Source organism: Neovison vison, chromosome 1 (assembly GCF_020171115.1).
Source record: "Neovison vison isolate M4711 chromosome 1, ASM_NN_V1, whole genome shotgun sequence".
Taxonomy (NCBI): Eukaryota; Metazoa; Chordata; class Mammalia; order Carnivora; family Mustelidae; genus Neogale; species Neogale vison.
The window spans coordinates 23916334-23939910 of NC_058091.1; positions in this window are offsets into that span (position 1 = coordinate 23916334).

Sequence of the window (23577 nt, forward strand, 5' to 3'; positions counted from 1 at the left end):
GAAGGATATGGCTGTTAAATGCAATTTTTAAAATAATGCACATAAACAGTTTTAAAGGGGGGGAAAATCCTGCAGCTGTTTGGCTGCAGACAGGCATGGGAAATTAGTCAGAAGCCCAAAGCATCATAGTTAATAACCATTATTCTGTTGTCTGGGATGTTTGTTTAAATACTATTGACACTGTGTATGTATTGTCATCTTCTCTAAATTGTAGCTCTTAGCCACTGAAATCTTGTTAAAGACCACCTAGGGTTTCCTCTGTATGATGCTGAATTGTGTATTCACCTGATGGATAAACAAAAACCAGATTTTTTGTTGTTGTTGTTGTTGCAATTTTTCTCTCATGTGCAACTAGCAAGAAATTTTCTGGAGTAAAGAGATTGCCTGAGTACACTGGAAATAGCCGCTGTGGGGTCCCAACCTTCGTATTTCTCCTCTAGTGATAGAAAATGAACAAACCCATCAACTGATTAATACAATTCAGTTCTGCTTAAAATTCACAGATCTGTTTGGTATGAGACTGTATTTTAAAAGACTCCTACTTGCCATTAAGGGTGAAGAAATCAGTAACTATTCTTTTCATCAACAGCATGTTGGGCTTTTTTTTTTTTTTTCCCCTCCCCATTTCGATTTTGCTTATTAAGTGAGGTCATTTGAGAGAAGAGCTGCTCCGGTGGTGGGTGGGGAAAAAAAATCTAAGAGCCCGACTCCCAAGTTGAGAGCTCCGATCACGGGCCATTCAGTACAAAGCGTTTTATATCTTGACTTATGAGGGGACAATAGCCGGCCTTACAAAGGCACCACCTGTGATTTAACGCCGTTGACATCTTTGTTAAGGAGAAGCCGGAGGGCAGAAGAGAAAACAGCACGTGCACAAGCCGGAGCTTGTTTCCAAGACCCACCTTCAAGGTCGTTTCACAGCGTCGCCCGAGGCCGCGTCACGTTTTTGTTGTTTGTTTGCTTGTTTTGTTTGTTTGTTTTGTTTTTTGTTTTTCCCGCAGAGTTTTTTTTTTTTTTTTTTTTTTTAAAGGAAGTGGGGAGAGAGAAAGGAAATGAACGTTATCCACGCGAACTGACCCAAAGCTCTGGACTGAGCCGTCTTGCCCGCACCGAGCGCTCCCATTTTACAGATGGGTACCTGGAGGGCGGGTCGGCGGAGCATCTGGCTCAGCGGGTGCGGCGGGGAGGTCCTGGGGACCCCGCCGGGCTTCGGGGCCGCCCGGCTCGGGGCGCGGAGGGCAGCGCGGCCGCGAGAGGGACGTCGAGGCCCCCGTCTTCGGCCCAGCCTTCTGGCCGGTGGCTTTTTGCTTCCTTCCCGAAGGTCGTTTCTGACAAATCTATCTATTTGGGGCAAATTGTCAGTGAGAAACTTCCGCTCGAACTGCCCTGGACAAAACCGGCTGTTTGAAAAGGGTAAATCCCGCGGCCCGGCGAGGGGAACAATGGGCCGCTGGTGCTGCTGCGGCGGGGGCGGCCGGGCGGGCCGCACAAAGGGCGGATTAATTGGGGCCGCGGCTGAGCGGTTCGCGCTAGCTCCACTCAGCCCGCGCTGCGGGGCGCCCCATTGACTGGGCCCCGAGCCCCACTTTTCACAAACTCCAAACAAAAGTCAATTTCTTTTTTATAAGGCGGGGGAGGGGGCCGCAGCCAGGATTCTCCGCTCGCTCCTCCGCCACATTCTTGCAGCCCGGGGGTGAGGGGGTGCTGGAGGGAGAGGGGTGCAGGGGAGCGGAGGGGATTGGAAACGCACGCGGGTGTGGCTCCCGTGCGTCCGCGTTCCCGCCTGCGCCGCCTCCCTACCCGGTCCAGACCCTAGTCGCGCCCTCGAGGTCGCACCTAAATTCCAGGCGGGAGCTTAGATCCGGGCGGGAGGCCGGGTAGCCACCGAGACACGCGGATGGGGCGGTGGCGAGGGCCCAGGTGAGGGCTGGGCCACCGAGCGCAGGGTGGGGGGGATAGGCGGGTGATTTAGGAGGAGGCGAAAGAGACTCCTTGTAGGTATTCTAGACCTTGGGAGGTGTGACCAGTCATCAGATATTTATTGAGCAACTATTTTGTTCCTAATGCGGGGGTGGGGGGGCGACAAAAGCGAGTTTGCCCTCAATTTACACACAGTTGGGAAGGCTGACTCCCAAATCAATTAGCAGGTGGGGAAAGGGCTTGCCAAGACGGGGCCCCTAAGGAAGGCGTCCCCACCATCCTTCTGTAAAGTTATGACATGGACTTGCCCGTGTAACATTTGGAAAAAGATATCTAATTACTTTGTAGACACACCCTAGTATGAGAAGTGGCAGTAATTAAAAATTGTGGAGTTAATATTGTGACGGTCTGAAGACCAAGTATGGAGGGACCAGGAGTTCATCTCCTCTGTTTCTGTCCTTTCAAGATAGCAGAATGAGTGCAGAGGGCTCTTCAACTGACACTGAGAGGGGCAGGAAATTCCTTTAACAATAAAACTCGATGCATTCCCCAGCCTACAAGCCTCTGTTGTAAGCTGGGTAGGCAATGGTTGCATACCAGACACCCCAGTCCTTGTGGTTAGTGCAAAGGCCACATTCTTCTTGGAGGACCGGCTTTCCAAGTGAATCAACAGGGAGGAGGGACCACGTGCAGGTGTAAGGGAAGCCATTTGTTGATGGAGGGCTTGAGCCTGTGCTAACAGATTATATTACAAGGTTTTTATTTTATGGGAGATACTTCTGTTCTTGGATCAGCAGGCACTTGTGTGCTCTAAGGCTGGTGAATGGAAGTCTTCAACAGCTAGGCTTTTACTGTAGAGACCCTCCAAAGGCATCAGGCCAGGGTATTGGCATGCCTCTAGGCGGGCACTGTAGAGGGGAGCTCTGATGGCAGGTACTGAATCTGTGGCAGGCTCAGTAAGAGGAGTGAAAACAAGCCTTCAAGGACAGGCTGAAATATGGCTAGAGGCAGAGAGGGCTAGACATTGACCTCAGGAAGCAACAGCCAGGAGGGATCTGCTGGCAGAATTCAACCTGTGCTCCTCTTTAACCACCGTTGTAAAGTTGTAGATTTAAAACGATCATTTCTACATAAACAATGAATTCTGAAACACTGAAAAGAAATTTAAAAATAAATAAAAATTAGGGGGGGAAAAAACGATCCTTTCTGGGCCAGACCATGAACTCTTCCAGATTTCTGTTGAGTTGGAGGCTGTGCAAATTAAGGGCAAATATTTATCTAAAGATGTCACAACTTTGAATCTCAATAATAATTTATCTGCTAATCTCTGATGGAAATCTAGTACAGCTGTTACTCCATTGTGTATTTCGAATTTCCAAAAGATAAATTGGGGATCAACATTTTTTCTTCCACCAATTCTCAATATGCTTGCTTTTAGTTTACTGACACTTTTGCAAGTTCAAAGCAAATAGATGATAGGGCCTTTTGCTTATTATGAAAGTTATTAAAGCCTACCAAAAATATACTTAATATTCAACTTTTATTGGCAAGTTGTGACAATGCTGAGTGAGTCCATGCCAGCAAAGTTTGAATGAGCGTGGAAAGATTGAGATATTGCATTATTAGGAAGAAAAAAAGAAAATACAAGTATGAATCAGAGTGATGTAACTTCCAACATCAATGTGTAGGTTTAGACAGAACGGATGACGGACTCTAGTGTCTATTAATGGAAAGCTTATGACCCTAGCTTCTAGGAACTCGCAGCATGATTACTCATCATTTCTGTTTTACAGAAGAAATTCTTCAGAGAGGGGGTGAAATCACAAGGTGATTTTAATAAGGTCCACCCATGAAAGGGGTGACATACTGGCATCAGGCCGTTCCATCACTCAGGTTAGTGCTAAAGACTTTGAATTACTCTGTCTTTTAGAAGGAATTGTTTTGGAGTCATTCGATGTGAACATCATTAGAGAAAAAAAGCTCCTGGAGATCTGATTATAATTAAACTTCATATTTTTTTCCTCTTAAACTTCATATTTTTTTCCAGCAAACACAGCTGGAAAGAAAAGATGATCTTGGTATCCCCAGTCTTAGGTTGCCAGAAAAGTATAGAAATCTGAGCTCTAATAATGGCAGAGAAGTGGCAAATCCATGACTAGAGTATGTAGTCATGAGCCAACAAGGGGCACTCAATCTGGGAACGGAATGGATTTAAATCAGTTAAAAGATGGTGTTGGGGCGCCTGGGTGGTTCAGTGGGTTAAGCCACTGCCTTTGGCTCAGGTCATGATCTCAGGGTCCTGGGATTGAGCCCTGCATCGGACTCTCTGCTCAGCAGGGAGCCTGCTTCCTCCTCTCTCTCTGCCTGCCTCTCTGCCTGCTTGTGATCTCTCTCTGTCAAATAAATAAATAAAATCTTAAAAAAAAAAAAAAAAAAGAATGGTGTTTTCCGGGGCGCCTGGGTGGCTCAGTGGTTTAAAGCCTCTGCCTTCAGCGCAGGTCATGATCCCGGGGTCCTGGGATGGAACCCTGCATCTGGGGGGGGTCTTTGCTCAGCAGGCAGCCTGCTTCCTCCTCTCTCTGCCTGCCTCTCTGCCTACTTGTGATCTCTGTTAAATAAATAAATAAAATCTTAAAAAAAAAATAAGAATGATGTTTTCCTTGAGGAGGTAAATGGCTCCGGTGGCTTTTCCTGGAAGAGGGAAAACAAAGGAGACATAGTCGTTGAGCCTTGGTGTGGTAGCCAAGATTCTGGAAATGAAAGAGCTAACATCTGATTGTGAAATGTATCATACATATAAAATACAACAGGAATGTATCTGTACAATTTCAGGAATGAGTTAAAGCAGATGCTCTTTTCCTAGCAGCTACATGTTAAAAATAGAATCTCACTAGTATGTCTTAAGGAGACTCCTCTGGGCCCTCTCGGATTGCATGTCTTCCTCCCGCCGGTACATACCAGAACTTGAACATCACCACCTTGAACTGTGTTTTGTTCATTTGTTTACTTTCTTTATGAGTTCACTACTCATGTATGTATCCCTAAATAATGTAGTGTGGAGTTTTTTGCTTTTTTAAAAAACTTAATATAAAGAGAAGCATACATTATATAGTCTGTAGTGAAGTGTTGTTGTTTTTTTTTCTCCCAACACTATGTTTAGTGTTGGCATTAAACTAGTTGTGGTACATTCATACAATGTGGTTTCCTCATATTCTGTGTCGTGTGGTAGTCCCCTGTGTCACCTTGCCACAAGCGATTGGTCCTCACTGCTGTGAAGAGACATTTGGGTTCTTCCCTTCCTTTCCCATTCTTTCTCTCTCTCCTTTCTTTCTTTTGTAATTATAACAGATGTTTCTATGCATTTCTCTTGTGCATGCTTCCTGGTATGCACATAGGCCAGAGTTTCTCTAGTTTATAAACCCAGGTATAGAATTGTCCCCCCCACCCTGCTTTTTTTTCAATTAGAGAGTGGGGAGGGATGGGCAGAGGGAGAGGGAGAGAGAGAGACACTCCAGCAGACTCCCTGCTGACCTTGGTGTCCAACGAAGGCCTCCATCCTGAGACCATGACCTGAGCCGAAGTCAAGAGTCTGGTTGCTTAACTGACTGACCACCTAGGCACCCATAGAATTGCTTTCTTTCTTTTTTTTTTTTTAATTTATTTTTTATTTTCAGCATAACAGTATTCATTATTTTTGCACCACACCCAGTGCTCCATGCAATCTGTGCCCTCTATAATACCCACCACCTGGTACCCCAACCTCCCACCCCCCGCCCCTTCAAAACCCTCAGATTGTTTTTCAGAGTCGATAGTCTCTCATGGTTCACCTCCCCTTCCAATTTCCCCCAACTCCCTTCTCCTCTCTATCTCCCCATGTCCTCCATGCTATTTGTTATGCTCCACAAATAAGTGAAACCATATGATAAATGACTCTCTGCTTGACTTATTTCACTCAGCATAATCTCTTCCAGTCCTGTCCATGTTGCTACAAAAGTTGGGTATTCATCCTTTCTGATAGTGGCATAGTACTCCATAGTGTATATGGACCACATCTTCCTTATCCATTTTTCCGTTGAAGGGAATCTTGGTTCTTTCCACAGTTTGGCGACCGTGGCCATTGCTGCTATAAACATTGGGGTACAGATGGCCCTTCTTTTCACTACATCTGTATCTTTGCTTTCTTATTCAATTTCACTCCAGGGTTGTATTAATTTACACTCCTTCCAGGAAGTGATATGAATTATTGTTGTTTCCCATCCTTGTCAACACTTATTATTGACTTATTTTAAAATTTTTGTTATACATATGGGAGAAATATCTTTTTGTAGTTTTAATTTGCATTTCTCTGATTCCTAATAGAGTTGGATATTTTTCAGGTGTCCGCGGGCCATTTTTATTTTCTCTTTTGTGAACTATGTTTGTGAGTTTTGCTATCTTCCCATTAGGTTGTTTTTCTCATAGGAGCTTTAAAAAATCTATTTTGGCTAATAATCCTTTATCTTGATTATATTTATGGCAAATGTTTTTTTACTTTTAATGACTGTCTTTTCACTCTCCTTTTTTTTTTCTTTTTTAAAGATTTTACTTACTTATTTGACAGACAGAGATCACAAGTAGGCAGAGGCAGGCAGAGAGAGAGAGAGAGAGAGGGAGGCAGGCTCCCTGCTGAGCAAAGAGCCCAATGCAGGGCTCAATCCCAGGACCCTGGGATCATGACCTATGCTGAAGGCAGAGGCTTTAACCCACTGAGCCACCAAGGTGCTCCTTCACTTTCTTCTTAATATCTTTGATGAACCAAAGTTTTAATTTTATGTGGTAGAATTTATCAGTATTTCCCTTCATAAGTTGGTGATTCTTGTTTTAGAAAGTTTTTCCTATTGTGAGGTTGTAATGACATTCCCCTAAATTGTTTTCTAGAAGTTTTATAATTTTGCCCTCTGTGTCTAATCTAATTCCAATCCAATTGGAATTGATTTTTGTGTATGGTGTGAGGTAGGGTTCCAATTCAGTTTTTTCCAAGTTGTTTAATACATTTTCCTAGTATCATTGACTGAATCTTCTATCTCTAGTGCCCATTACATTATAGAAATAAGTCTCTATATATGCACTGATTTGTTTCCGTGTTCTCTATCATATTGGTTAGGCCCCTTTGGTTAGCCTTCTGCCAGTTTCCCATTTTCTTACTGTAGCTTATTTTGATATCTGGGAGGACAATTCTCCTTACCTTCTATCTTTTCCTTAGGGAGTCTTGACAATTTTGGACCCTTTCCTCTTTCATTTCAATTTTAGAATTAGTTTGTCAGGCTCCATAAAAAATATTGCTGGGGTTTTTCATTGGAATTAGATTTAGTCAACATGGGGAGAATTGACATCTTTGTGCTATTGAAGTTTCCTATTAACAACTTGATATTTCTCCATTTACTTAAATCTTCTTTAATTTTTTTTCAATAAGGTATAATTTGGGGCCCGAGGGTGGCTCAGATGGTTAAGCATCTGCCTTCAGCTTCAGTTGTAGGTCCTGGGATCAAGCTCTGAAGGGGGCTCCCTCTGCCTCTCCCCATCCCCCTCCCCTGCTCTTGTGTGAGCTTTCTCTCTCTTTCTCAAATGAATAAATTAAAAATCATAAAAAAATAAGGTACAGTTTTTTTCTGTAAATGAGGTACACAACTTTGATTAGATTTATGCAGAGATTTATTATATATTTTTGCTCTTATAATGGCATTGTCTTGAAATTATATTTTCTTATTGATTGTTTTTGCTCTATAGAAATCTATAGTGATTGGAAAAACTCTCTAATGAATTCTAATAATTTACCTATAGTTTTTTTTGAGTTCTCTATGTGGCCAATAATGACATGTGCACATATGACAGCTTTTTTTTGAATCTTTCTTTTTTCATCCTTAAATTTCTATTTAAGGATGAAAATAGTTTCTATTCTCATCATACTTACATAGTTTAGGACCACAAATACAATATTGAATAGTTGTGGTGGCGGTAACTTTGCATTTTCCCTGATATTCAAGAAAAGTATATGATTGTTGGTGCATATGGGATACGAGTTTGGAATTTGTATATCTTCTGGTGAATTCAGTAGCCATTAATTTCATTTTTAGTAATGATTTGGCGTGGTCTAGTTTCTTTGATATTAATTTAGGCATACTAGTTTACTTCTTTGACTTTCAACCTTTCTTGTATTTATAGGTCTTTTCTAAATAGTATATAACTTTTTTTTTCCAATTTGATAATCTTTGTCATTTAACTGGAGTCTTTAGTACATTTATATTTTGTACGTACTGATATACTTAGATTTATTACTACCATATTTTTGGTGTTTTGTATTTCTATTTTTCACTACTTTCCTTTTTGTTTCTTTTGTATCAGTTGAGGATTTCCCCCCCTTAGTACATTTTCCTCCCATTCTTGTTTGGAAGTTATATTTTTTGAATGTCTATTTTTTTAGTGGTTACCTAGCTATTTTAATATTTTCACTTAACACAGTTAATCATTATATTTCCACCTCTTGAACAATATGAGAACCTTAGAAATCTTTTCTTTTATTTTTAAGATTTTATTTATTTATTTGACACAGAGAGAGTGAATGAGAGAGAGCACAAATAGGGGCAGAGGGAGAGGGAGAAGGAGCACCATGTGGGACTTGATCCCAGAACTTGGGGATCATGACCTTAGCCAAAGGCTCAGGTGCCCAGAAATCTTTTCATCTTATCCTTTTCTAGTTTTGGGATCCCATTCCAGCTTAATCACTTTCCCCATGCAGATTAGATATTATTATTAATATAAACAAATTTATTTAGATTTACCCACATATTTACCTATATATTTGCTGATTATTTTCTTCTTTCTGAAGTACATCCTTTATAATTTTCTTTAGTGTAGGTCTGTCAGTGTTAAAAGTCTCTCAGTTTTTGGTTGACTGAAAAATATCTATATCTTACACTCATTCTTAGGTATTTCACTGTGGATATAATTCTTGATTTGAAGTTATATCAGCACACTGATGATATGATCAACTATCTTTGGGGGTTTTGTTTGTTTTTACTGCTGTTGAAAAGCATATTTTACAGATGATATTTCTTCTCTATTTTTAAAGTTTCCCTTGCCTTTGGAGTTCTGCATTTTTCCAGTCATAGTTCTACATGTTGATTTATTTATCTTGCTTGGGATGCACTTGGCTTCCTGTATCTGAGCACTGCCATCTTTTAGAAAATTCTCAGCTGTTACCTCTATGGAAATTGTCCTCTCCTTGCTCTATTATTTTCTTCATGAACTTTCATTAGGAATCAAAAAACTCTTAACATTTCTTTCATAATTTTTGTCTCTTTCTGGCCTATATCTTGAAAACTGTGTTTAAATCCATTTTCCAGTTCATTGATTCTCATTTCTATTGAGTCTAAGCAGCTGTTTAGGCCCCTCATTTAAAAAGTAATTATTTTATTTTTCATTTCTCAAAGTTCTGTTTGGTTCCATTTCAGATCTGCTTGGATTTTCCTGTTTCTTGTTCCATGCTAATATTTACAAGCTTTTCTTTAAAGTTTCATAACCATGTAAAATTTGTTATTTAGTCACTCATAATGTCAATATTTGATTTCTGTGGGCACCAATTTTGGTGTCTGCTGCTTTCTTTTTCTGGTTTTCCCTTCATGTTTCTTCCTAATTTGGGGATGTTTTTCTCCTTTGAGCTTCTCAATGTCTTCATGCTTTCTTTCCGGGGATTCCTAGAGGCCAAAGTTGAAGATGAATTTGTGCAGGGAAGATTTGCATTTGCTCTTTCTAGTCAAGGCATCTGGTTGTACTACCAACTTGGGATCCCTTTATGTTGAAGTGCTCTATTATTAGAGTCTAACATTTTTTTTTTGACCACACAAGTGGTATGACTCCAGATAGAAACCTGTGTGAGACCTTGCTGTGCTTCCTAGTTCTTAGGGAATTTTTGTTTTCTTTCTGTCTTCTCAGTATCAACCATAAGATAGCAAATGCTCTTGCTGTGGCACCCCTCTTTGGATCATATTTTAAATTTATCTTTACACTGAGGATATAGCCCCTTGGGTTTTTAGTTTTATGCAAGGATTCTCCTAACAGGTTCCCCACCTTGGGCATTCCCTGAGCATTATCTTAGAGTTGAGAGATGCAAGGTCTCCAGAGTCTGCCAGAAACTCTCAGGGTGAAAGCTGGCTTTGGAACTTCCTTAACCTACCAAGGTTCCTGTTTTCACTTACTTTTGGAGATCTGAAAATCCCTCCTGTTTGTTCACTTTGCCCAAAGTGGGGCTCGAACTCACAACTCTTGAGATCAAGAGTCTCAGATTGCACTGACAGAGAAAGCCAGGTGGCCCTAAAAAGATATTTTAAAATATTTTAATCAGGGGGCACCTGACTGTCTCAGTCCATAGAGCATGTGACTTTTGATCTTGGGGCCATAAGTTTGAGCCCCATGTTGGGCCTAGAGATTACTTAAGGAAATAAAAGAAAGAAAGAAAAACTTCAAAAAACTTTATTAAGCATTTTAGTTATTTTAGTTGAGACTGTCATTTGGGGTTCTCCATATAAAAAGATTATATTATATTAAGAGACAGAAAGAGAGAAAGGTTTTAAGGAACTGGCTCACAAGATTGGGGGGAGGGGTTGTAAATCCAAAATCATGGAACAGACTGGTGGGCTGGAAATTCCAGCCAGAGTTGATACTGCAGTCTGGAGTCCCAAGGCAAGTCTGAAGGCAGAATTCCTTCCTCCTGGGGACCCTCAGTCTTTTCTCTTAAGGCCTTCAACCAAGTGGATGAGGCCCACCCACATTATGGAGGGTAATCTGCTTTACTCAAAATCTGCTTTAACCACATCTAAGAAATACCTTCACAGCAACATCTAGACTGGTTTTTGACCAAACACTGAGCCCCAGAGCCTAGTCAAGTTGTCACATAAAATTAACCACAGCAGAATCTAATCTACCAAAGTGCTAGAAAAAGAAACCAGAGGTATAATTTCTCATGACAGAAATGATAGCACAAGGAAGGGGCACAATTATGTCATGCTTAGAGGCTTCTATGCAAATAGGTCTAAGACGACAGTGGGCATTTTCTTAGGAGGCTGACAGACTTCTGTCATCACCATTTAGTACGTACTGTTGGCTTGCAGTGCTTACTCCAGGTTGAGGCAAATGTGCCCTTTCATATAAAATTACAGGAAAAGGAGGATACACTCAGTTCCCTCAATTATAGGTCATAATGATGCCATCTAGATTGGAAAAGTATATTATTTACTCAAACTTGCCAAAATTCAGTAAATATCTTATAAAAATTCAAAGAAAGCCAAACTGAGGAGAATACTGCATTGCAGGGGATCAGAATAATGACCATTCCTGTTTTAGAATCTAAAATGTGTTGTCAGGTGATTAAAAAATTCTTTTTCTTCTCCTCCTCCTCCTTCTAGACAGTCATGATTTCTTAGAAGCCTAGAAACAGATGCCAATCAAAAATTTAAAATCCACAAATAACCTAGCTATCTACATACAGAATGTTTGTACTTTCTTCACAGTGAATAACAGTGGGCTCACATATAATGCTTTTAGGTTTAGAAAAGGTTTTTGTTGTTGTTGTTCTGTTTGATTTGGGGGAATGCCTCTGGGGAAGAAGATGTGGGGAAATAGCGTCAGCCGTCAGAAGGAAGAGAGGCAAGAGAATCTTGCAGGGGGCGCCTGGGTGACTCAGTGGGTTAAAGCCTCTGTCTCCGGCTCAGGTCATGTTCACAGGGTCCTGGGATCAAGCCCTGCATGGTCGGGCTCTCTGCTCAGCAGGGCACCTGCTTCCTTCCTCCTCTCTCTCTGCCTACTTGTGATCTCTAACTGTCAAATAAATAAATAAAATCCTTAAAAAAAAAAAAAAAAGAAGAGAGAGTCTTGCAAGATTTCTCCCCCTTTATCCCTCCCTGTCATGAAAAATTAAGCAATGCCTTAGCATGAAGAATTATTGCATAAAACAGAACAGAAAATGTCTAAAAAAGGAATTTCAAAATAGACACATAGACTTGACAGAGACTGGAAGAAAATATGAACAGTGGTTATCTGGATGGTGGAATTATCAGTTATTGTTTTCTTTATATTCTTCAGTATTTTTTCAAAGGTTCTAAACCAAACACAATTTCATACTGAGAACATAACTTGCTCTTATGTTTATTTTACAGAGCAAGAACCTAAAATATCTTGAGGATTGTTTTAGAGAAAAATGGGTTTTCCCTATGCACAGTGTATAAGACTAAGCTTTTATACAATGTAAAACCATTTTCAAATAACCATTCCAGTGTCAGAAAACTTGTTTTTGTGTTTGCAAAATTGAAACTCACCAAATGGTAACACATTAAGATCATTTGCTAAATTTGTGTGAAAATTTTTAATATTTTATATTCATTCTCAAGAATTTATGAACTTTTCATTTTATTGGCAAATTTCAAAACTCTTCTTTGCTAAAACTAAAATATTTTTTCCAACTTCTCATTTAAGCTGGTATTTTGCTTTTGAAATACATAGCTATCTCTAACACTTGTTACCTCTTTCAAATCCCTACAGTCTATGTATAGGCTAACTGTAGTTAGAACTCTTAGAATTCCAAATCATGAGGCGAGTTGATTTGTAAAAGCTATGATTCTTTGAACTGTGTAATTATGGAAGGCCAGAAAGATCAGTTTAGAGGTAGCGAGGTTCAAGGTAGTTCCTTCCGGGGAGTAATCACATAAAACAGGAAATGTGTAAATCTGTGAACACATACATTCTTAAGTTTCTCTGTAAAGGATAACTACTGGCAGAATTAGAGAGGAATTAGTACTATTGGTAAGACCTCCTAGGACTTGACTGGCTTTTCTTGAAAGGAAAAAAAGAATACTAAAAGGTTAGGTTAAAAAAAAAAAAGTTCTGCGCTGGCATTTCATTGTTCTTCTCTGGAAAGTTATAAGGACGGTGCTCAGTGACCTCTCGGAAATGTCACAAAAAGCAGTGGCATCTGGATTAGTAGAGAAATTAACATGCAGAAGAGACTTCAAAGGCCACTACACAGATCCAGAAAAATCTTTAATGTATCTGTATACATAAATTGCATGTGTACTAAATTAAGCTCTATAAAATATCTCTAGATAGACACAAGGCCGCCTTGTTTGGTGGGTGGGTATGAGAAGGGATTCTGGACCACCTGTAGTTCTTAAAGTTAAACTGGTCTTTCACCCCGTAAGGCAAAATTCAGAAGGAAGACTTTAGAATTTCAGAATCCAGACTCTGTAAACATCAAATATACTAACTACAGATTCATGTGTTAAAAGACAGGGGGAGGAGAGTTGAGAGAAATAAAATGGAGGTGCAAAACAGGAAGAGAGAAGGGAAGAGAATAAGGAAGGGTGAAGAGGGACAGGAAAAGAAAACGAATATTGAATGAGGGGATTAAATTGGGGGGAATGGGGAATAATCCATCTCCACAGGGTCCCTCTTCCCATGAACTTTTAAAATAGAGAACCCAACCCATAAACAAGATGTAACCTTTCAGCAGAGAAAACATCCAACTTTCTTAGCGGTTAGGAGGTCTCTTCACACTGGGAGGAAATCTTCCCCCTTGTGCGTGGGTCTCACTGATGTTGAGAACAAAGAAAAAGGAATTGATACTAGGGGTGGTGTACAAGGGTGAAGTTGCCATCCATTATTTCTGGCCCAATTTGGTGATATCTAATCCTATTAATGCCTGGTATTAGAAGACTCTTTTATTTCTATCCTACCCTCTGTTCTCTCTGTTTCTGTGGGGTGAGGTGAGGCATAGTTAGGGAGTTGGTGTGAATGCATAGAATTGATCTTAACGAGATTTTCTAATCTTCCTAGCAAATCACGTACTTGCTCATCTCCTTTCCACCTTTCCCTGGCCCTTGTATTTTTCTCACAAGAGCAAACAGGAAGACTAAAGAAGCCTATTGATCTAATGGAAACTTGTGACCAGATACATGATCAAAACCTGGATAGAAACCTGGAAGAATGCCCTTGAAAACTGTGCACTTTTCCCTTCCCCCAATGCTTGTCCTTTATCATCATGTTTGTTGTCTTAGCTAGTGGGAAATATTTTGCTGCTTGTCCAGTGTTTGTCGTGTGTTATATGATGGAGGGGTCTTGTGTGTTGTAGCAGCAGCCAAAAAAATAAGCAGCCTGTCCCGGGTTTTCCTTTCGAAGTCTGATGCTGGATAAATCACTTCACTAAGCTTTTCCCTGAGAGATGGGAGATGGGAGGGCTGAAGTTTGGCCCCAAGCATAAGGCTACCTGCCCCCGAAACAACTGTTAGCTCAGTTTGTAGCCTGTCAGTATCAGCACACGTTGAACTTCAGGCAAAGTGAAAAATACTGCACTCAAATGAGGTGTGTGTTATAAACTGGTAAGTGGCAAGAAGAGGTGAAGGAGATGATTAAAAAACTAACATAGGCTGAAAGCTGACCACTTCACTAAAAGGCCTTTGGTACCATAAACTTAATGGAGTAATTGAAAAAAAAAATAGTAGAAGTTTAGAGGAAAAATGATGTTTCGGTCTAAGCCATTTATAGTACTTTAAACCTATTATATTTTAGTAGATTTTTTTCATGTACTCATAGACTTGAAGATTTGTATGATTGCTGAATCTGAAATTTTTTAGAAAAAGATTTTATTTATTAGAGAGAGCACAAATGATGCGGAGGGGCAGATGGAGAGGGAGAAGCAGACTCTCTGCTGAGCAGGGAGCCTGATGTGGGGCTTGATCCCAGGACCCCTAAGATCATGACGTGAGCTGAAGGCAGATGCTTAACTGACTGAGCCACCCAAGTGCCCCTGAATCTGAATTTCTACTTACTTTTGTTTCAGAATCTGAAAGCTGCTAATCCCGTCTTAATTTAATTTTGTAACAAGAGCAAAAACATATTTGAAACATAATACTCAAGATTTTCTCATGCCAACTGGTAAGAAATTTCTACCTCTTGTGATGAATGGAAATAATGTCCTCAAATACAATCCCAGCAATAACAAGCACCACCACAACAAAACAGCAATAACTACCTGTTACTGACTTTTACTATGTCCCAGGGACTTTGCAAAATATTAGTTCTCTTATCTCAGTTAATCCTCACATACATCCATAAGGTAGGTTCTGCTTCAGCCTCATTTTGCAGGTAAGTAAACAGAGGCCTATTTTAGGAATCAGACCCATAATTGCTCATGAGAAAATGCACCATGATCCATTCATTCATTTATTCCATTCCATTTATTCCAGATAAACAGAGTTTATCTGGACATATGGTTGGTACTGAGGCACAGATGTGGGCACTGGCCTCATAAAGTTTATAGTCTACCGGAAGATAAAATCTCCATTCATTTTTCTTATTTTTAAAAAAGATTTTATTTATTTATTTATTTGATGGAGAGAGAGATCACAAGTAGGCAGACAGGAAGGCAGAGAGAGAGAGGGGGAAGCAGGCTCCCCATTGAGCAGAGAGCCCGACATGGGCTCAATTCCAGGACCCTGAGACTATGACCTGAGCCAAAGGCAGAGGCTTGACCCACTGAGCCACCCAGGTGCCCCCAAGTCTCCAGTCATTTTTGCTTAAATAAATGCAGATCTAATTAGATTAAAAATTATCTTTCTTTTAATAAATTGGCCATATGTATTTTTGAAGGCTGACTCTTGGTTGTCCAGCAATCCTAGAATTTTTTTTTAATTCTAAAAATTCTAAAAGATCTAAGGATCTTTTAAAAACAATTATAGTTATGGGAGGCATCTTTTTTCTTTCTTTTTCTTTTGTTAAGAGTTTATTTATTTATTTGACAGGCAGAGATCATAAGGAGGCAGAGAATGAGAGGGAAGCAGGCTCCCCATTGAGCAGAGAGCCCAATGCGGGGCTCCATCCCAGGACCCTGAGATCATGACCTGAGCCGAAGGCAGATGCTTTAACCCACTGAGCCACCCAGGTGCCCCTTTTTTGATTTTTCATAACAACTTTATTGAGATATAACAGACGTACCATTAAGTTCATCTTTTGAAGTGTATAATTCAGTATTTTTTAGTATATTCATAGAGTTGTGTGCCAATATTCTCAAATTCCAGAGCATTTTTTCACCCACAAAAAGAAAATGTATTTCCATTAGCAGTCACTTCCCATTTCCAGCTCCCACTCATCCCCAGAAACCACTAATTTCTGTTCTGCCTCTGTGGTGCCTGTTCTGGACATCTCATATAAGTGAAATCCTATGCTATGTAGCCTTTTGTGTCTGGCTTCTTTCATTTAGCATCATGTTTTCCGGGTTCATCCTGTTGCAGCATGAATCGGGACTTCATTCCTTTTTTATTGCCAAACAATATTCCATTGTATGGATGTGCCACATTTTATTTATCCATTTATCAGCAGATAAACATCTGTGTCATTTCTACTTTTTGGTTATAATGGGTAATGCTGCTATGAACATTGCTATGTTTTTCTGTGTGGATGAATGTTTTCACTGCCCTTGTATATATGCCTAGAAGTGGAATCACTGGGTTATATGGCAACTCTATGACTAACTTTTTGAGGAACTGCCAAACAGTTTTCCAAAGTGGCTGCAGCATTTTACATTATCATCAGCAATGCCTGAGGGTTCCAGTTTTTTACGTCATCGCTAGCACTCATTATTATCTGTCTAATTGATTATAGCCATTCTAGTGGGTATGAAATTGTGGTGTTCATTTGCATTTCCCGGGGCACCTGGGTGGCTCAGTGGGTTAAAGCCTCTGCCTTTGGCTCAGCTCATGATCGCAGGGTCCTGGGATTGAGCCCAACATCGGGCTCTCTGGTCAGCAGGGAGCCTGCTTCCTCCTCTCTCCCTCTCTGCCTGCCTCCCTGCCTACTTGTGATCTTTGTCTGTCATATAAATAAATAAAATCTTCAAAAAAAAAACTTCATTTGCATTTCCCTAATGACTAAAGACATTGAGGAGACATTTATTTTTATGATTTTAAAAAATCTCGACTAGAGGAACACAACAGAACTATCTGAGGAGTTTTACAAGACTGGGCTTCACATCACTCCAAGTGGTAAAAATATTTGCCAGGATGCCCTACTGAATATTTGGAATGTAATAGAAAACCAATTCGAAATGGCTTAAGCAATGACAAAAATCATCATCACACACAAGAAGTACAAGGTTAGGGGATTAACAGAGTTATTCTCTATACCCACTCAGTACTATCATGGGGATCCAGCTTCCTTCCGTTCTTCTACTGTGTGACCCTAGCATGTCCATTTTATCTGCATGCTTGCTGCCTTTGTAGTAGGAAGATGGTTGCTGGAATTCTGGGTGGGCTCTCTGGATGGGAAAATGTCCAATGGGAGAGAAATCTTTCTCTGGAGCCTCTAGCTGTCCTTTCTTATATCTTATTGGCCTAGAATTGTATCACATGGTCCAATCCAAACCAATCACAGAGAAAAGAAATGGGGATTCCATGTATATGTTTTAGTTGAGGTGGGATTTACTCCTTTCCAAAATGGGAACTGTATGGGAGTTCTGCTAACAGGGAAGAAAGGAGAAATGGATGTTGGATGGGCAACTAACAATGTCTCTGTTATGTAGCTATATGCTACAACATCATGATGATGAAAAATATTAGGTTAAATTTTGAAATTGCTGCTATTGGATCATTGACAACACTAATTTTACATAGTTCAACCTAATCATTTCCAATGCCATTTGACAGATTGGGCTGAGGCGTGGGGAGAGGATAATATTGGCTCCAGGTTTTAGTTCAATCACTTAGAATGGCTCATAAAGCGTGAATCACTTTAAATTGATTGGTACAAGTAAATCAGACTCTTGCGAGCAAAAAGATTTTGTGTAATACAAGATCTTACTTGATTTCTTTATCTCTTTCTTGGCACATCTCAAATGTTGGGAAATCTATCCATAATCCCAAAGCATTTGTCCCAATGCACGTGCTGACGAAGTCTGTGAATGTTTTATTTATACAGACTTAATGGTTTGCTGAATTTTAATTTTAAACAATTAAATCACAGAATGCATTATTCTGTTTTCATTAAAAAACATTTAAAGATTTCAAAGAGAAAGTGACTGTCTACTTTCCATTTTAGGGGTCTTTTAAATGAGGCCGACTTTGAGAAGTCTAAAATGAGCTATTTAGGATGTAGAAATAAACAGAAAGATTTTAAGATGGGGCTACCCTTGAATTGCACAGAGATGTGCCCAGAGCAGATTAGAAAATGGCCACCTCTCCCTTTTAAAATTCTTAAATTCATGTATTTATTTTTTGAATAGGCGACATATTCACACAGTATAAATTCAAAAGATACAAAAGTTCTAGTGATGGCTCCTTCCCACAACTGCTCCTTAGCCACTCAGTTCTCTCTTCCCAAGACAGCTGCTACCAAAAGAAAATTTTTAGGAGAATTCAAACTATGCCTTTCCCTCCATCCAACAGTATACTGTACACACTGTTCTGTCCCTTTTTGTTGTTTGTTGTTTACCTAATAGGCTATTTTGGAGACCATTCCAAACTGGTACATAACGAGTGTCCTCATCTCTGATTTTAATGGCTGCGTAATACTCCACGGAATGGACCCTATTTCTTCAACCAGCCCCCAATGGATGGACATTTAGATTGCTTTCAACTTATTATAAGCAGTGCTGCAAAGAATAATATTATACATATGTATTTTGCATATGTGCAGGTATACCTGGGGGAAAGTTCCTATAGAGGAATCGCTGTCTCAAAGGCTGTATGTGTTTGTAATTTTGATAAATGTGATAAATTGCCCTTTTTTCCAGAGGGTTGCAACAATTTAAATTTCCACAGCAATGCATAAGGGCACTGGTTTTTCCCACAAGTGGCAGCTTCCCAGAAGAGAGGTCATAAAGATGCTTCCCCCACCTTCATTCAGGTGTGTGGGCAGGACCCCAAAAGGATCTTGTTCCCACTTTTTTTTTTAAAGATTTTATTTATTTATTTGACAGAGATCACAAGTAGGCAGAGAGGCAGGCAGAGAGAGAGAGGAGGAAGCAGGCTCCCTGCTGAGCAGAGAGCCCGATGTGGGGTTCTGATCCCAGGACCCTGGGATCATGACTTGAGCTGAAGGCAGAGGCTTTAGCCCACTGAGCCACCCAGGCGCCCCTTGTTCCCACTTTTAATAACACAGACAAATGCTCACGATATGCTATTAAAGGACCAAAAAAGGGTACAAATCTGAACCACGTGAAAATTTGGGGGTGCACAGAAAAAAGAATGGGAAGACAGAATTGAAATATCGACAGCATTTAAAGTCTCTGTACTTTTCTACAATCAGCTCTCATTCTGTTTATAAGCAGAAACAATGCTGAAGTCATGGCTGCTCTTGTCCTTGGGTTAGGAAACGCAGTCCCTTGCAAGATATCTCAGAGGATTTCCCTTTCAGTTAAGCTCTCCCATAAAGGAGCCTCCAGCTTGGTTCCATTTTACCCGCTCTTCCCTCAGTGTCTCCTCTGCTTGGTCAGAGATGCCAAGGAACTGGAGCAGCAGCTACAGCTCATCTGCAGTCTGGCAAATCCACCAATGCCAGCATTCCAACAGGTATATGTCTTATTTAAAAAATAATAATAATAATTGTTCCGGTTTGTCAATTTCACTGATCGCGGTGGGATTTCATCTGGCTCTTTCTTCACTTTTCCACAGCCATGATTTCCGTTTTTCACTAAGATCATTAAAATATTTCGGAGCCACCCCAAACCCCTTCTATCCAGAGAAAGATCCCATCATTTGTGAATAGTCTTTGGGTGCTCCGTGCGCAGTTCCTCCCCCAGCCTGGGCAAGAGGATTTCCCGAGGGAGGTGACTCAGAGCTATCTGAGCCCCTGGCCCTGTTCTGTACTCATGCAGCATAAAGGCCCAGGAGCTGTTGCAGTTGCAATTTTCTCTCTAAACCCCACTCCTTTTGTTGACTTGCAGAGGCTTACATTCCAAAAAAGGTAATTTGAAAGTGCTGCTGAATTTAGATGCATTTTGCTAATTTGTTTTTATTATGCACAGAAATATTGGTATAAAAGGTGTTTCAATTATTTTCTAAGGGAGGGACCTATGCATTCTCTGCAGCCACAAAGCTTTTAAATGGAGTTATTTTTCTCGGCTTATAATCGTTCTCCCTTTTAAGTACCCCAGCAGAAAAAGTAAGTTTACTGCCCCTCGCACAATGGGCCTCTTCACTTTTTAGGTTTGGGAGACCTGGGTGACCTACGAAAGTTAATTAGAAGGTTAACAAAGACGAAGACAGAGTCGAATCCATCGCCTCTCCTTCAGCCAAAGATGTCATCCATTAATTAGGGAAATCGTTAAGGTGGCCTTTATAGAATCCATAGAAAATCTGCCGTTGGCGGTCGACAGTTTTGATCAGATTTTCCTCTCCCCAGTAATACTATGCTTAATAGTACGAAAAGCAGAGGGCTGGGGTGGGGAGAGGGGCGCGAGGAGGGGGTGGGAAGGATGTGTTTCAGCAACATTACAGTTAACCAGCCTCTGATTGGGACGGCTTTGATTCTCAGGCTGCCCCGCATACTTGCTCCATGATGTAATCCTTATTGAACCTGGAAGCCGGGCGAGCGGCAGGGAGGCGGGAGAAGCCGCCGCTCCCGCCTGGCAGCCGCAGGAGGCCCTGGGAGTTAGGAGCGCGGCCCCGGTGGCCAGACGCTCTCTCCTCTCTCCGCTGCGCGGGGTCTGCTGCGGCCCCGCGGGCTCCCTCCACCCCGACGGCGAGGGCAGCCCGGGATCCGGGTGGCTGGTCCGGCTGGGGGCAGCTGTCCGGCCCCCGTGGGCAGCGGGCGTCTTTTCGTTGGTTGGAGGAGGAAGACTTCTCCCGCTCTTCCTCCCTTCCTGCTGCTTCTCTAACACCAAAACACCAGCCCAGCTAAGGAAACGCTTCAGTCTGACTAGCTCTTTGCTAGAACCACGCGGCTCTTAGAAAGTCTGGGTATTTGTTGGTGGTGGCATAGACGCGACCTCCCTGCACCCCAGTTTCTTGCCTCCTCAAAAACGTATTTGAGCCTAGAATTTCTGATATAGACAGTAAAAACATCAGGATTTTTGTTTGGGTGTTACATATTTAAAGATGGTGTTAATTCTGAATATGAACTGCCTTTAATTTTTAACGTAGAACTTTTTTTTCCTTCTTTTTCCCTAACACCATTTAAACCATTTTGAAGTGTAGACGGTAGGGCATAAGTACATGCGCATTGTTGTCTCCACCATCCAGTCCTCCTAAACTGAAACTCTGTCTGCATTGTGGGGCTTAGTTCTGAACCGGCATTGCAGGGTGGGTGCCGTGGTTTTTCAAGTTATCAGTAACTTCTCTTTCAGGGATTAGCATCTTTTAAGGAGTCGAGAGTTTTTGCATAGTTCTTCGTGCCAAAAGCTGGAGCGATGTCATGCAGCCCTTGTTCACCATGCAAAACATTTCCATGTACTTTTGCCTCTTTCTAGATTGATACCGAGCAAATGCTGCATGAAATCTCACCCAGACCGTAGCGAATGGCCATTTTGGTTTGCCTTATTAGCCCCATTGCAGAGTGAGAAAGAATCGCTGTCCTTCAGAGAAGAGTGAAGTGTCCCTCTCAGGTCTTCCCATTGCTGGGGAAAGGCCCAGGGCTACTATATACCTAGAGACTCACATCTGATGACCACCCAGGCCTCAGTCTCTCCTTCAGTGGTTCCCTGACGCAGCCTCCCAGCCTCTTCCTCCTCCCCACCCACCTCACAAGAGGCCAGACTCCAGGGCACAGACCAGGGTGCTGGGACAGCAGCTGCCCCTGGAGGCCCCGTTGGCAGGCCTTTTAGTCAAGTCATCCGTCCACAGCCCTAGGGAAAAAATAAGGGTGATGTGCCCCCAACTTCCCAGAAGAAAAAAGTAGTGTTTATGAAAAATCAACTAAATGATAAAAGTGCACGGAATCAAAAGCCCATAAGTTATGAAACATAAGCCATAGCTCTTTTGGTCACCAACACCAAAGCTTAAAACCAAAGCCCACCATTCCCGTATCCGGAGCATCTCCTTTTTCCCCCAAATGCTTTGATCTCAGTTCAACCATGTGTGTACTTAGCACCTATATTGTCAAATTGCTTGCTATTCCTTTGCTGTTACAGCTAGCAGTGCTTAAAGGCCCTCAACTAACTGAATTAGAGACTCTTAGTTGTTAGTTGGTGGTGGTTATAGGCTGAGTCACATAAAGTGGCTGTTCTGCTCCACTATGTTTGCTTACTGAAGGACATCTGGCCACCTTGACTGCATGTTGGAGTGCCCCAGCAGCTTTTAAAAGTCCCAAGATGGGGTGCCTGGTTGGATCAGTCTATTGGGCTTGGGTCATGATCTCAGGGTCCTGGGATCAAGCCCTACACGCAGCTCCCTGCTCAGGGGGAATCCAGCTTTTCCTTCTCCCCCTGCCCCTCCTCCTGCTTGTGCTCTCTCGCTCTCTCTCTCAATAAACAAATAAAATCCTAAACAAATAAATAAATAAAACTCCCAAGACAAGAGCTACACCTCAGACCAACTACATAAGAATTTCTGGGATTGGGATTAGGGTATGGTATGTTTTTCAAGCTCCCCAGGGCATTTCAATTTGCACTTATGAATCCAAGGTCATCAGTAAGGTTGAGAGCTGTGATGGTTTATGTGTCAACGTGCCTGGGCCACAAGGTGCCCAGACATTTGATCAGACATTATCTTGGATGTGTCTGGGAGGTGAACAATTGAACTGACAGACTGAATAAAGCAGATTGCCCTTCCTAATGTGATGCTCATGAATCACTTCAAGGACTGAATATGATTTAAAAAGCTGAGTAAGAGGGAACGCCTCTTACCTGGCTGTGTTTGAGCTGAGACATCAGTTTTTTTTCCTGCTGTTGGATTTAATCACTGATTAAACAGTGATTCTTCTTGGATCTTGAGCCCACCAGTGGTTGACCAGAAGTACATCACTGACTCTCCTGGTTCCGGCTTGTTGACTGAAGATCGTGGGACTTGTCAGCCCCCATAACTGTTTGAATCAATACCTTATAATAAATCTATTTCTGTATAGATACACATCTTATTGGTTCTGATTGTTTGGGGAACCCTGACAAATACAGATTTTGGTACCAGGAAGTGGGGTGCTGCTGTAACAGATACTTAAAAAATGTGGCAGTGGCTTCGGAACTAGTGGAGGCTGGAGAAGTCTGAGGTCCATGCTAGAAATACGGATGTTAAAGGCAGTTCTAGTGACTGCTGAGAGAGAAAAGAGGAGAGGGCGCCTCGGTGGCTCAGTAGGTTAAACATCTGCCTTTGGCTCAGGTCATGATCCCAGGGTTTTGGGATTTAGTCACTCATTGGGCATGTGCTTCTCCCTCTGCTCCTCACCCCTGCTCCTGTGTGCGCTCTCTCTCTCTCAAATACATATATATAAATTTATATATAAATAAATAAATATATATATATATTTTTAAGAGGAGAGCTGGAGAGAAAGTTTCAGTCTTTTTTGGGAACACATCAATAATCGTGAACAGAATGGTGGTAGAAATGTGGATGTTAAAGGCCATTCTGGAAGGTCTCAAGGAAAAATGACGAACAGATTATTGGAAACTGAAGGAAAGATGATCCTTGTGACAAAGTGGCAAAGAAC